Source organism: Petromyzon marinus, chromosome 9 (genome assembly GCF_048934315.1).
Source record: "Petromyzon marinus isolate PM22_M1 ecotype Great Lakes invasive population chromosome 9, UKy_Petmar_22M1.pri1.0, whole genome shotgun sequence".
In the NCBI taxonomy this organism is placed as follows: domain Eukaryota; kingdom Metazoa; phylum Chordata; class Hyperoartia; order Petromyzontiformes; family Petromyzontidae; genus Petromyzon; species Petromyzon marinus.
Window position 1 is genome coordinate 11,288,250 of NC_133675.1, and position 12,238 is coordinate 11,300,487.

General features: G+C 46.2%; 1 protein-coding gene across 4 annotated transcripts in view; it reads right to left on the reverse strand.

Moving 5' to 3' along the window:
* LZTS2 (leucine zipper tumor suppressor 2) overlaps window positions 1-12,238 on the reverse strand; it is a 71,701-nt gene that overhangs the window by 39,141 nt on the left and 20,322 nt on the right. Inside the window, exon 1 of one of the 4 annotated variants that reach the window (XM_032950490.2) lies at window positions 6,500-6,743. The exons of the other annotated variants lie outside the window; for them this stretch is intronic. The gene's annotated coding sequence lies outside the window, so the exon portion shown is untranslated. Of the gene's footprint in view, window positions 1-6,499; window positions 6,744-12,238 lie in introns of those variants that run through there. 4 annotated transcript variants of the gene reach the window in all.

Below are 12,238 nucleotides of genomic sequence, written 5' to 3' on the forward strand. Positions count from 1 at the left end.
GTAACATGATGATTTTGATCGGAGTATCAGGTGGTTGTTTCTGTATGGTGGGAGAAACAGCTTGGCGGATAGTACGGTCAGAGTATCCGTTCATCTTGAGGGCCAGATGTACATGTTTTAATTCAGTGGCCAGGTGGTGTTGGTCAGAAATGCAATGAGCCCTATGGTATAATGTTTTTATGAGAGAATTATTTTGAGTCGGGTGATGGTGGGAATCAGGCTTCAAGTAGGAGTCTGTGTGGGTGGACTTCCTGCAAACAGATAGTCCCAAAGAGCCATCGGTCCTTCTCTCAAACAGAACATCCAAGAATGGCAGCTTGCCATCTTTCTCCACTTCCATGGTGAATTTGATGGATGGGTGTCTGGAATTAATGTGGTTTAGGAAATGGTTCAATGCTGGGAGGCCATGTGGCCAGATGACAAAAGTGTCATCCACATATCTCTTCCATAGGGAAGGGCGAAGAGTCGATGTCTGGTAGGCGTCTGATTCAAATTTCTCCATGAAAACATTGGCTATTACTGGTGACAAGGGGGAGCCCATAGGGGTACCCTCATTTTGTTTGTAGAAGGTACCATTCCAGGTAAAGTAACTGTTGGTGAGGCAATGCCTAACCAGTGCAGGTACATCAGGGTTCAGTCCATTGTTATGGTGTCAGGCACTGGGACCTTGGCAAACAGAGAGACCACATCAAAGCTGACAAGGATATCGTCAGAAGACAGTACAATGTCCTTGACCATAGAAACCAATTCGGTTGAGTTAAGTACTGCTGCGGTGGTCTTGCCAGTGAAGGGAAGCAGGGTGTCCGATAAAAAACGGGCTAGTTTGTAGGTAGGAGAGTTGATCGTGGACACGATGGGTCGTAGAGGGGAACCTTCTTTATGGATTTTGGGAAGACCATAGAATCTGGGAGGTCTTGCAGCCGAGGGTTTTAGGGAGGGAAGTTTGGATGGTTCGATCAGGGAAGTCGAACTAGTGATGATCTTGTTGGTTTTTATCGTTAGGCTGTTAGTAGGATCACTTTTAATTTTTGAGTAACTCCCATCATTAGAGTAGGTCCTGGATTTTGTTGTTGTACGAGTTTTTATCCATAATGACAGTGGCATTGCCTTTGTCGGCCGAGAGGATGACTATATCATCCCTCTTTTTTTAAATTCGCGAGTTCAGAGCGTTCGTTTTTGCTGATGTTGCTAATGGGTTTCTTAGCATTCTTAAGAATAGTGGCTATTTCAGCTCTCGAAACATCTGCTGAGAGATGATATCCTCTACTGGTATATGTTTAGGGGTGACAGCGAAATTTAGTCCTTTAGCCAGTACTGTTTTAAGATTGTCCGAAATCGGGATGTTACTCTGATTAATAACGAGAAGCCAGGTTAATCATGGGCAGCTGCCTGGATTCATACCCAGGAGCTCAGCGATGGCATCTCAACAACATCTAAGCCATATACTTTATTTTCACAAATATCACTTTTTCGTCAAAGTAGTTGCTGAAAAATTGTGTGATCGAAAACATTTGTCGCTCAGCTGGCCTGGGAACGTCTGGGAATTCCCCAGGAAGAGCTGGAGTCCTTTGCCATGGAACGGGAGGTTCAGACCGCCCTACTCGACATGCTGCCGCCGCGACCCTCACCAGGACAAGCGGACTGAGAAACGAACGAACGAAATAATTTGCTCACCGTTTGTCATTACAGTATGGCAATTCCGTATTAAATGCGGTGGATGCGTTCTTGAAAAGTGCCGCGTTAAGCGAGTGATTACTGCTACTGCATCACCCTTGCGCTATGAAATCAGCCTGCAGTCACCTCGTGGCGGTGCATAGAACTGAGATGAGGGTACACCACCGTGTACTGTATCATTCCACGCATATACCCAGAAGTATCGCACCGCTCAGCCGCGTAGCCCCATGAAAGGAGTTCGTCGTCGACCGCTCAGAAACCGAGTTACAACGGCGCGCGTTCGGCGCTGTGCGAAGCGTTCCCTCGTAGAAGAACCGTGTTATAGCAAAACCGCGTTGTGTGTGATAACGTGTTAAGCGAGGACTTGCAGTATTGTTATCATCAGGGTCGTTTTAAAGTCATTTTGAAATGTTAAGCTGCCTACCTTCAATGAGCAACTTCCATCTACTGCACTAAACATCCAAAATGTTTAAATTAATTTCATGAAATTGCTGCATTTTTCATTGTATAGAATGTTTAATGAAAGAAAATAATGATTCCATTACCCCACCCAAACTGTCAAATGCGAGGATACGCAACACCCTCTCTTTCACAAAGCAAAATGAAGTACCTGTATTAAAAGTTAATAATGACAAAGCTGCATACTTTTTTTAATGGGATGAACATGCACATCTCTACGGTTGCCACTCACGTTTGGAACGAATTGTACTTGAGCATAACTTAGTGCGTGCGCTATTTATGTTTACGCAAGTATACCTCAGCAACTCGCTTCGAAGACGTTTATTTTGCTAATGGTTAACGAAAGGTTTTTGTTTTTTTTAAAGAAGCCCCTCGAGCGCCAGCGTTTTCCACAACACACAGCAATGAAGACACGGCATCTCCCACATGCACCTGCATGGAGGCCGGGTTCCAACCAGAGGAAGGGACGCTGCCATGCAACTCGTCGGCTGCACGTCCCAGCATTCTTATGCCCACTCATCCTTTGCCATGAGCTTATCGACCACTGGACGATGGTTTCCCCCAATCCATCACCATCTCCTCACAGTCTCACCAAGTATACAAATCAATCTCGCCAATGCACACGGCTGATCTCATCTCTCCATCGTCGCAGTAGATCCTCCACTCCGTGCCCTTACCTTGGATGCTGCTTCAGTCTTAGTCTCGACCACTGGCCATTTTCCATTCAAGCAATAACTTTTCTGAACAGTCAATATGATGTATCTAATCTGTGTATATTCTCTAATCCATGTGGACAAATTGAGTCATTCATTCGTATGGAAAAAAGATGCGAGTCTTATCTAAACTAAAATGTTATTTCACCAGGTAAGGCCCACTAAGCTATACAGCTCTTTTTCAGAAGCGACCTGCCCACAATTTATAGCTCAACAAAGTGGCTTATCATGTGGCCTCGGAGAGAAATCCACGCGACTATGAGAACATGAAAACTCCAAATATACAGCAGGCGTTAGGGTTGGGATCGAACCCACGACCTTCTGCATACCTGGTGGGTAGTTAGCATCCCGCCACCATAATAAAATTGCTGTCAATTGGCCTATGAGCCCTTCTGGGCCCATGTTTTCCAGAAGCATTTATTTAAGTGGGCAAATTCATGGCCAGGTTTGATTTCCTGAGTCTTATCTGCAAACAAAAAACGTATTGGTCGTATATACTGCATGTTGTGTTATGCTGGGTTGTATATGCCTACCATCACTGGATGAAATGACTGTGAAATAGTTGTAAATCTCATGATGGATACGACACTTTTAATATAGCCCTGCTCGAGATGTGAGAATTCTGGAAACCTGCACTTTAAGTCACCCTATCACAATTTACCGAATGTAAACATTACCCTGCACATGAATAAAGTATATTGCCTCTTTTGAAGGCCACAGCTTGAATACCTTTGTGTATTTTCACACACTTTTTAATTGAAGGTGCGTTGCCCCTTCATTATTATAGTTGTACAAAGTCCACACAGCATGTGCAGAACATTAACAGAAATGATATGCAAGTATATTACTGATGGCTTTGAGAACACGACACAATTTTAGTGAGCAACAATCTCAAAAGCTACGACCACGGGCGCCACCGGTGGCGTGATGTTCACTACCTTGCCTGGTACACAGGAGGTCGTGGGTTCGACCCCGACGCCTGTATATTTGGGGTTTGTATGATCGTCGCGTGGATTTTTCTCTGGGTCCTCCGTTTTTTCCCTCCACATTTAGGAAACATGCATTCAGAGTATTTGGCTGCTATACATATCCACATAAGCCACTTCGTTGAGTTATAATTTGTGGCCAGGTCGCTTCTAAAAAAAGAGCTATATAGCAGAGTGGGCCTTACCTGGTAAAATTTAAATTTAGTTTAGATCCCCAGTGCACGGGATTCCCAGCGGCGAGGTGAGAAACCTAACACTCGCACCCTCGCAATACCAAGTTACTCTCCACGCAGGCCCCTTTCCCCAGCTCACACTGTGCGCCTCTGGGAATGGAAAGCTTAAGGACCCATGTTAAAATCATGCTTTAGATTGCACACGATTGCATTCAGTGTCTGTGTGTGTGCAAGCCTATGTGGGGAGCGATAGTGTAGCGGTTAGCGCGCTGTGCTATGAACCTGGCGACTCGGGTTCGATTCCCGCTCACGACCAACACCAGTGACGATTATCTGAACCGGTCCCGGGCCTCCCCTAGGTCGACTCAGCCTCAAATGAGTACCTGGTGCAGTGTGTAAACATCGTCACTAGGGAGACAAAGGCGGTCGGGCGTGGTGCTGGCCACCCACCCCCTCGTGTACCGTTCCAGCCTTCACAGGTGCTCGCTAACAGCACTTGCCCCTACAGTCTGTTAAGGCTATATGGGGGATCTTTTTTTTTTGCAAGCCTATGTGTATGCGTCAATGTGTTCATTTCTGAATTCACAAGAGTGTGGTCGCTGTGGGTGGGGACGAGTTGGGCATCGTCAAGGCCGTGTGTGCATATCATTTAAGGGCATCTACCAAGGTGCAATCAGCTGCAATTGATCTATGGAGCTGGGCAATAAGATGGTAACACAATTATTCTCTAGAAGGCTGATGTCATTGCATTCTCTCCCCCTTAAGGGCATCTTCAGATGAAGGTCACAGCTGAATCTGAAGTGCAGGCCCCCAATTCTAATGGTTCTCCTGCACTTCAAGTGGTTAATTTGAATTAATTCCAAGTATTTTTTTTATTAGCACCTAGACATGGCTCTGCCTCCATGGCAGACAACAAACCATGCATTTGCTTCCCACGGTGTAATTGCTACCTGACTGAACATATCAAGATCAACCACGTCATTTTCTTATCAGGGCTAATAAAGGCCCAAATGGCATCACAATGAGACGTGTAAACCATGCAAGACTGACAGTGATGTATGGGCTACCCTCCCCACCCACCCTCGCTCACAATACACCAAGGACAAAAAAAGCGCCGCAGATAATTAAAATAACATTGCTACCATTAACACAAGACGACCGCTCTGATTAATAATGGGCAATGGTGAAATGCTGATCGATGACACAAGTCCGAGCTGAAAGTGTCCATAATTGCACAGATGTATTGACCACGCATAGGATTAGGATGCCGCCTGAGGTGGTGTAACCGTTTGCACACTTGACATACTATATAAAATGTCGCCAAGTTCGTTTTCCCGGTGCGGCAGATGAAATAAGGGGCCAGTTTCGCCAACCGCCCGCGCCTATTTCCACCACCGCGAACAGCACAAGTGGGTATGTCCGCACCTCCGATTGGCACGGTTGGCTACGTACGGTGCGAACGAAGTCGAACATACATACGTACGTACAAACGTCACACTTTCGATTGAGAGTTCGCGTGTGGTGTGGTGGAAATGTGGATCGTACGACCTCTTCCAAGATGTCTGATCAGAATGGAAGAGTAGACCAAATAGACTCTAAAGGGGGTCTTGCTAGTTGAGGCCCTTTTGCCAGCAGTGGCATGAGCAAGCAATTTCAGGGCTGCAGCTTTACTTTTGACAGACTTACGACGGTATTTTATAGGGTAATATAAACACGCACAGACATCAAGTATGCGTGCATGTGCATTGCCTGCGTGTATCAATATGCTGTAATGTGGAAGAATACAGAACCCACCTCGTGTAGTTATGTTCTAGCAAGAATATCCTGAAGAAAAAAAAAAAATCAATGTTTTCTAAAGCTACATAACACTGCACAAAGCCTCACAACATCTGATGGAAAAACGTAACATCCCATTTGTACAAAAAATGCGATGTATCCTCAGGATTTACAAAAATGACAAAGTACCATGCATATATCAGTATGTATAAGACGCTGGGTGGAGCGGTCTACACAAAAGTGGTTTCTAGCACTGTGCTATGATCTGGGTTTGAATCCCGGCCAAGTCTAACATCACGAGCGAGTGATATCTGACACAGTCCTAGACTGCACGCCCCCAATCTCTTCCTCAACCCGCGCTAACCAGCGTGGTGAAGTATGGTCAAACAACACCCATGGTCAACATGCAATGGGAGAGGCCTTCATCCAGCAGTGCATTGACAAAGGGCTGTAATAGAAGACCTTACAAGTGTATATGCCACAGATGGTTTGTTGTAGCTTCATGGCTAGGTGTACACAGTCACTCGCACTGGCTAAACAGCATCAATTCCCAGGGGATTTGCATTGCTGGTTTCAATAACACTTTCACACCATTGTATGTTGCACGATCAACACAATTTACATTGCCCAAAGTTAAATGAATGTGTTGGCAAGTGCCGCATTCGGCAACGACTGACTGCCAGTCCCGTTTCACATTGAAGGGCGACACAAAACGTACCTTTCGGAACAAGGTCACAGCACCACCGGAAGATGCTTTGGAAGGATCTGCACTTGTCCGTGGCAGATGCTCAGGCTGGGCCTCCAGTTTACCAGTTCAGGACCGCGCCGCATTATTGAACATGAACAGCCAACGCCGATTTAGCAACACGAAGCTCATCGTTAGTCACTCATTTAAAAAAACGCAACGACACGTTTAAAAAAAAAAACTTCGACTAACAAATTACGGCAAGAACGCGCCCCCCCCCCACCCACCACTACCCCCGTATTATACGGCACTTTCAAATTAACCTTTGCTCGCCGATGCTCAACAAGAATGGGCCCAACGACAGGGAACGTCGCTTTCAAGAGGGAGCTGGGGCGTCACACCTGGGGACGCCCGCGGGGGAGAGAGGGAGGTGTGTGGGGGGGGGAACGAAACTCTCCTGGGCCCTCCGCCCCCCAACGCGTGCGCACGCGCGCGCGCACTGCCTCATTGTCGTCGTCGTCTCAGTCATCCCCCCCCCCACCACCTCGGCCAGGCCACAACGCACGCAACCCAAACAAACAAAAAACGGTTCGCAAGTCCCAACCCTCGCTTAAGTGCCGGGGCGAATCGCGGGAAGCCGCGCGTCGCAATGAACGGCACGGCGGCGGAGGAGGAGGGCGAGCGAGCGGAGCGGCTTTTGCGCCTTTCAAGCGTCGTGCGTGTGTCGAGGCGACGCGTCCGCAATAAGGCTGGCGGGCGTGCGTGCACATTCGCACCTGCTTCGTGAAAACACGGGGTACGCGTTGCAGCCCCCTTTGTCCATCCACTGATGGATGGAAGGGCTCTTGCGACACCGTATGGAGCGGGAGGGCTATTTGTTCGTAACATCACAAAGCCGCTTAAGTTGGGGTTGGTGATGGTGGGAGGCATAAAAGTGGGAGCATAGAAGCACATGACAACATAACCCTGCTGATACCTATGACAACCTGGCATGAATGGTGGTCACCCATCCAAGCACAAACAAGGCTCAAATGCGCTTAGCTTCTGCGATCTGATTAATTCTGCTTGATTTGGTCATAGACATAAAAAAAACCTAGGAGATTCGAATACCATTAACCTACAGCCTTCAGATTTTTTCAGAGGGACGTGAATGTGGACGTTAAGTGAACTTTTATCGCCACATACTGTCTGCAATTTATGAGCATTAATGCTTTCAGTGGGAACAGGTCTTTCCACAATGTGTCATGCCAACAGTGGCATAAAAGTTTAATAGAGGCATTCACATGCATTATACATTCCCTACAAACGAAATTCAAAGGCTTTGTCTCCAAAAACTGTACAATTATGTGACAATGGTTCTAAATACTAATTTTGTTGTGAGCTCCACATGGATCATGGAACTGTGTACTTTACACTTCTCCAATATTATAAAAGCCATTTTAGTGAGATCCTGTAATGCATATTTCATATTCACTCTCATGCCTTTTCCATTTGTAATTACTGTAGGCTATATATGACATCAAATTACAACCCTTTGTTAATCCTCTGCTGGATGAAGGTCTCTCTCTCCATGCTACAGTCTATGGGATTGTGTGAACACTTCGCTGGTTCGTGAGGGTTGGCGAAAGAGGCGGGGATTGCCACTGATGTTAGCCACGTGGCCGGGAATATAACTTGGATTGCTGGGTTCATAATACGCTGCACTCAAAACCACTATACCACCAATCTACTTTGCCGTAAAAAAGTATAAACTGTCTTTTTTAGGAGTTGCAAAACAACAGAAAATGCAGAAAGTCGTTGGCTAATCTATGGGGACAATGGCACTCAATGAATTATTTGTTGCTCCTGTTACAATACAGCACCAAATTGCATTGCTTCCCATGCGAGTAAAAGTAAAGCACTGCAAAATGCAGCTAAGTAAGGAGACTATTTATAAAACCTAATACTGGTAGGAACCTCCTGGTTACACCAGCCCACACGGGATTGTGTCCGTCCGTCGTGCATCCAAAAATGGGAGGGATGGGGCTAGGTGGAGAGGGGAGGGTGGAGAGGGGCTGGGTGGGGAGGGAGGGGCTGGGTGGGGAGGGGCTGGGTGGGGAGGGAGGGGAGGGTGGGGCTGGGTGGGGAGGGGCTGGTCACCCCGTGGTGCCCTTATAAAACTCAACGTTTAACCTACTCACGCCGGCTTGTGCCCGCCCTCACAGTTGGGCATATTTGCGGAATACACCACGCCGCCGTTGACCCTGGCCATTGACCGAGCAAGCCAACGATCCTACCAGCTCCCTCCACAGGAATGTGTTAAAGTCGCCCTTTCACGCAAACCATTTTAACCATTATGTCCACACACCCGTCACCTACATATTCTAAATCTATTGCCTTTCATGCTTTCTCCCCTTTCTCAACCGGATTTAAACGGTGAGGTGGCTCGCCCATGCAAAATATTGAATCTCCCACGGTTCATTCGGTTCATTTGTCAAAGAGAAACCCCCCACCAAAAAAAAAATTCCCCAGTCTGGTGAAAGAGAGGCGTCTACCACGTGCACTCCCCCCCCCCCCCCCTGTTGCCAGACTGTGCAGCCTGCGGGTTGCTGGAGCTTCCAAAAGATACCTGGCCTCAAACCACGCACGGCGACGGGGGTTTGGGAAGGTGGAAAGAGCCGCTCGTACCAGGGAATAAGATGTTATGTGCCGCTCTTTGCCACGCGCTGTTTCCACCCCCGCTCTAAACACTCAAAAGCTACCAACTTAACCTTGAAAGGCAATATTTTATATACACTCCTCCCGTTACATTCAAAATTGCTCCACGCAAACTTACGCTCGACCACCCAGCCGATGATTCAGTTACATATTTTGCTGAACATTTGTCTCGACATACGTGCGCATTGTTTATTGTCTTTGAACTGGAGCGTGGCTTCATATAAGCAGCAGCTGCTCCGCTGTCGTGTCCTCTACGTCGTAGCCAATGCTAACAGACGGTACTGTACTTGCTGGAGAGTGACCCGTAGTTGTTCCCCAAGTGGTCACAAAACGACTGCGACATCATATGGCTGATGTAGACACACACCTTCGGTCAGTGGGATGTCGCTCTTTCTCCTCTGCTGCCCTCATTATGGTGAACACCCTTCCGCTAGAAAATCCGTGCTGTCGACTCCAAGAACCCGTTCAATTTCAGGCTCAATTCCTTCCCTTTATCCTTTGCAAGTACTAAGCCATGTTTTGCAGAGGGGTCAAATACTTATTTCCCTCATTAAAATGCAAATCAATTTATAACATTTTTGACTGCGTTCTTCTGGCTTCTGTTGTTATTCTGTCTCTCACTGTTCAAATAAACCTACCATTAAAATTATAGACTGATAATTTATTTGTAAATGGGCAAACGTACAAAGTCAGCAGGGGATCAAATACTTTTTTCTCTCACTGTACATAAAAGTGCGCTGTGGAAATTCTTGGTGACTATGGTCTTTTGTGGAAAGCAAAGGTCAGAGAATGCAGCCAAAATCATAACTGCCCTTGGCATGATCATAGACTCAACATTGACAGAGTATGAGATTGAAAGGGCATATGTGCTTAATATCATCAATGCATACAGCCATAGAAGCAGCAGATATATATAGGACCGATGTTGATTAAAGCCACATTGAAGTGCCATCTTCCAGAGCTATTTGGACATCAGGTACCGACATCACTGGTGTTCTGACATAATTGCTGGCTGTGAGAGTTCCAAACGGACGTTTTATTAATCCCATGACGTGACACCTTTTTCAAAATTGGAATACAGTTGAGAAAAAATAAAAAGACAACGTTTTAAATAAATGGTAACCAACTCACACCGATCACGGTACTGTAATGAATTCCCTCTATCTTCACGTTGTGACACAATACGGGAGTGGTTAATATCTAGTTGAGGAATGGTGGATTCCCCCCCCCTCCCATTCTGCTTTAACCTTCCACCTGACCTGTCACAGATGACAAATTCAAAAAGTGCAAATGCAGAAAGTGGAACTAACGCGGTGACACGCATTCATTTTGCATTGCAGCTCTCTAAACATAGAGGATGAATAAGCCTTCCGAACAAAGAATTGCCAAGTTGCATTGCTTGACTCACGCTCATTTCATAATAAAAATGTATACATTTAACACACTGGTTCTTAACCTTGACTGCAGCCTTGGTTCTTAATCGTAAAAAAACATGTAAAATGTTAATAAATGCATATGTTTGATGAAATAAGTAGTTGTACTTACATGACCATTCTTAATTTATCTTTCAATAATTTACCTTCTAAAAAGATCTGGCCATGTCTCACACCCCCAGAGAGGGCATCTCGCACCCCCAGGGGGTGCGTGTGCACCAGCTTAAGAAGAACCACTGGATTAATGCAAACATAGTTTCGTCAATAACACCGCCTTAAAGCACAACATATATAGTCGGTGACATTTCTGGCAATGGACCTCCTCCAAAGCACACGGGGGTCCATTGCCCAAACCGTCAACTATCTATATTGTTTTCATTTAAGGCGGCGTTACTGATGAACGCGTTCAGTTTGTGTTGTTGCGTGTGCACCACTGCCAAACGCAGCGTCACCAAGTAATTAGTACATCTAATACAATTCATTAACGTGGTAAACAAAAAAAATGCCCGTTAAACAAACGATATCTTGTGCCGATCAGCATCCCTCAGGAATCGAAACAGGTTCTACTTCTTTAGTCAAAGAAGAGGCCTAATTATACTGCATACTGTGTGTGTGTATATATATTGCACCTCCGTATATGTATATAGTGTATGTAGATATATACACTCTGTATACACCTTCCCATACTGTGGTGCACTGCATTAGCATTTGGTAGAGAGTATTTTGCCCACAAATCACTTCCACGAATTTAATTGTCCAATGTTTAACACACCGTTATTTCCCAAAAGGAAGGTTTCTCTGCAGCACAATAAATTATGCGAAGCTGCACAGCATATGAAAAACACCATTTATTACCGAAAATAATCAAGTGCCTATTTGGTAAGGGGGAAAAGAGAGATGGGAGGGTGGGAGTTGGGAGAGGTGGGAGAGAGGGCCGCTAAAGAGGAAAGGTAGCACCACTCTCTCTGGATTTAGCAGCACCACATTACGCACCCATGTAATGAGGCCCATGATATTGGGTCTTTTAACCCTAAAGAGCGGGCGTGGAGTGCAATGCGCTGCAGAGCCGGCTCGAGCCTTCCTTCGATTCACGGTCACGGCTAACGTCAGTGGGCCAGGGGTACCCCGAATTTGTCCTGGCTGCCCTCGCCAAGTCATACTGACCATTGTGGTAAAGTATGGTCAAGCAACCCCTGCGACCAACATGGCATGTTGTTACCAACCCTCGAGAAGGAGCGAGGCTTTTCGGTGTTATATTTGGTAAGAATTCCACCCGGTGTCATTGTGCATGAAAACGTCTGAAATGAAATAAAATACTTTATTGTACTATGCTTGCATACATTACGATTGTGCAATGTCTTAATGTGTTACCGTGCTTTGTGAATGGCACTACAATGCCCCAAAACAGCTTGATTGGTCATGATGGAGAGAGAAGCTCATCGACATGCTCATATTCCCTTTTTCAGAAACATTGGAAACTGGACTTTGCTGGTCCAGGAATGGCCCAAGAGAGGTGCAGAAACGGCACCAGAGCTCAGATCTGTGGCTCCACGTTCCACGAGGCTCCGCGTGGAGCTTGGCCCCTCCTGCTCTTTCCATGCACTCCCTAATCCTTGACCCCTCCACCAACTGGGGGCTGCGG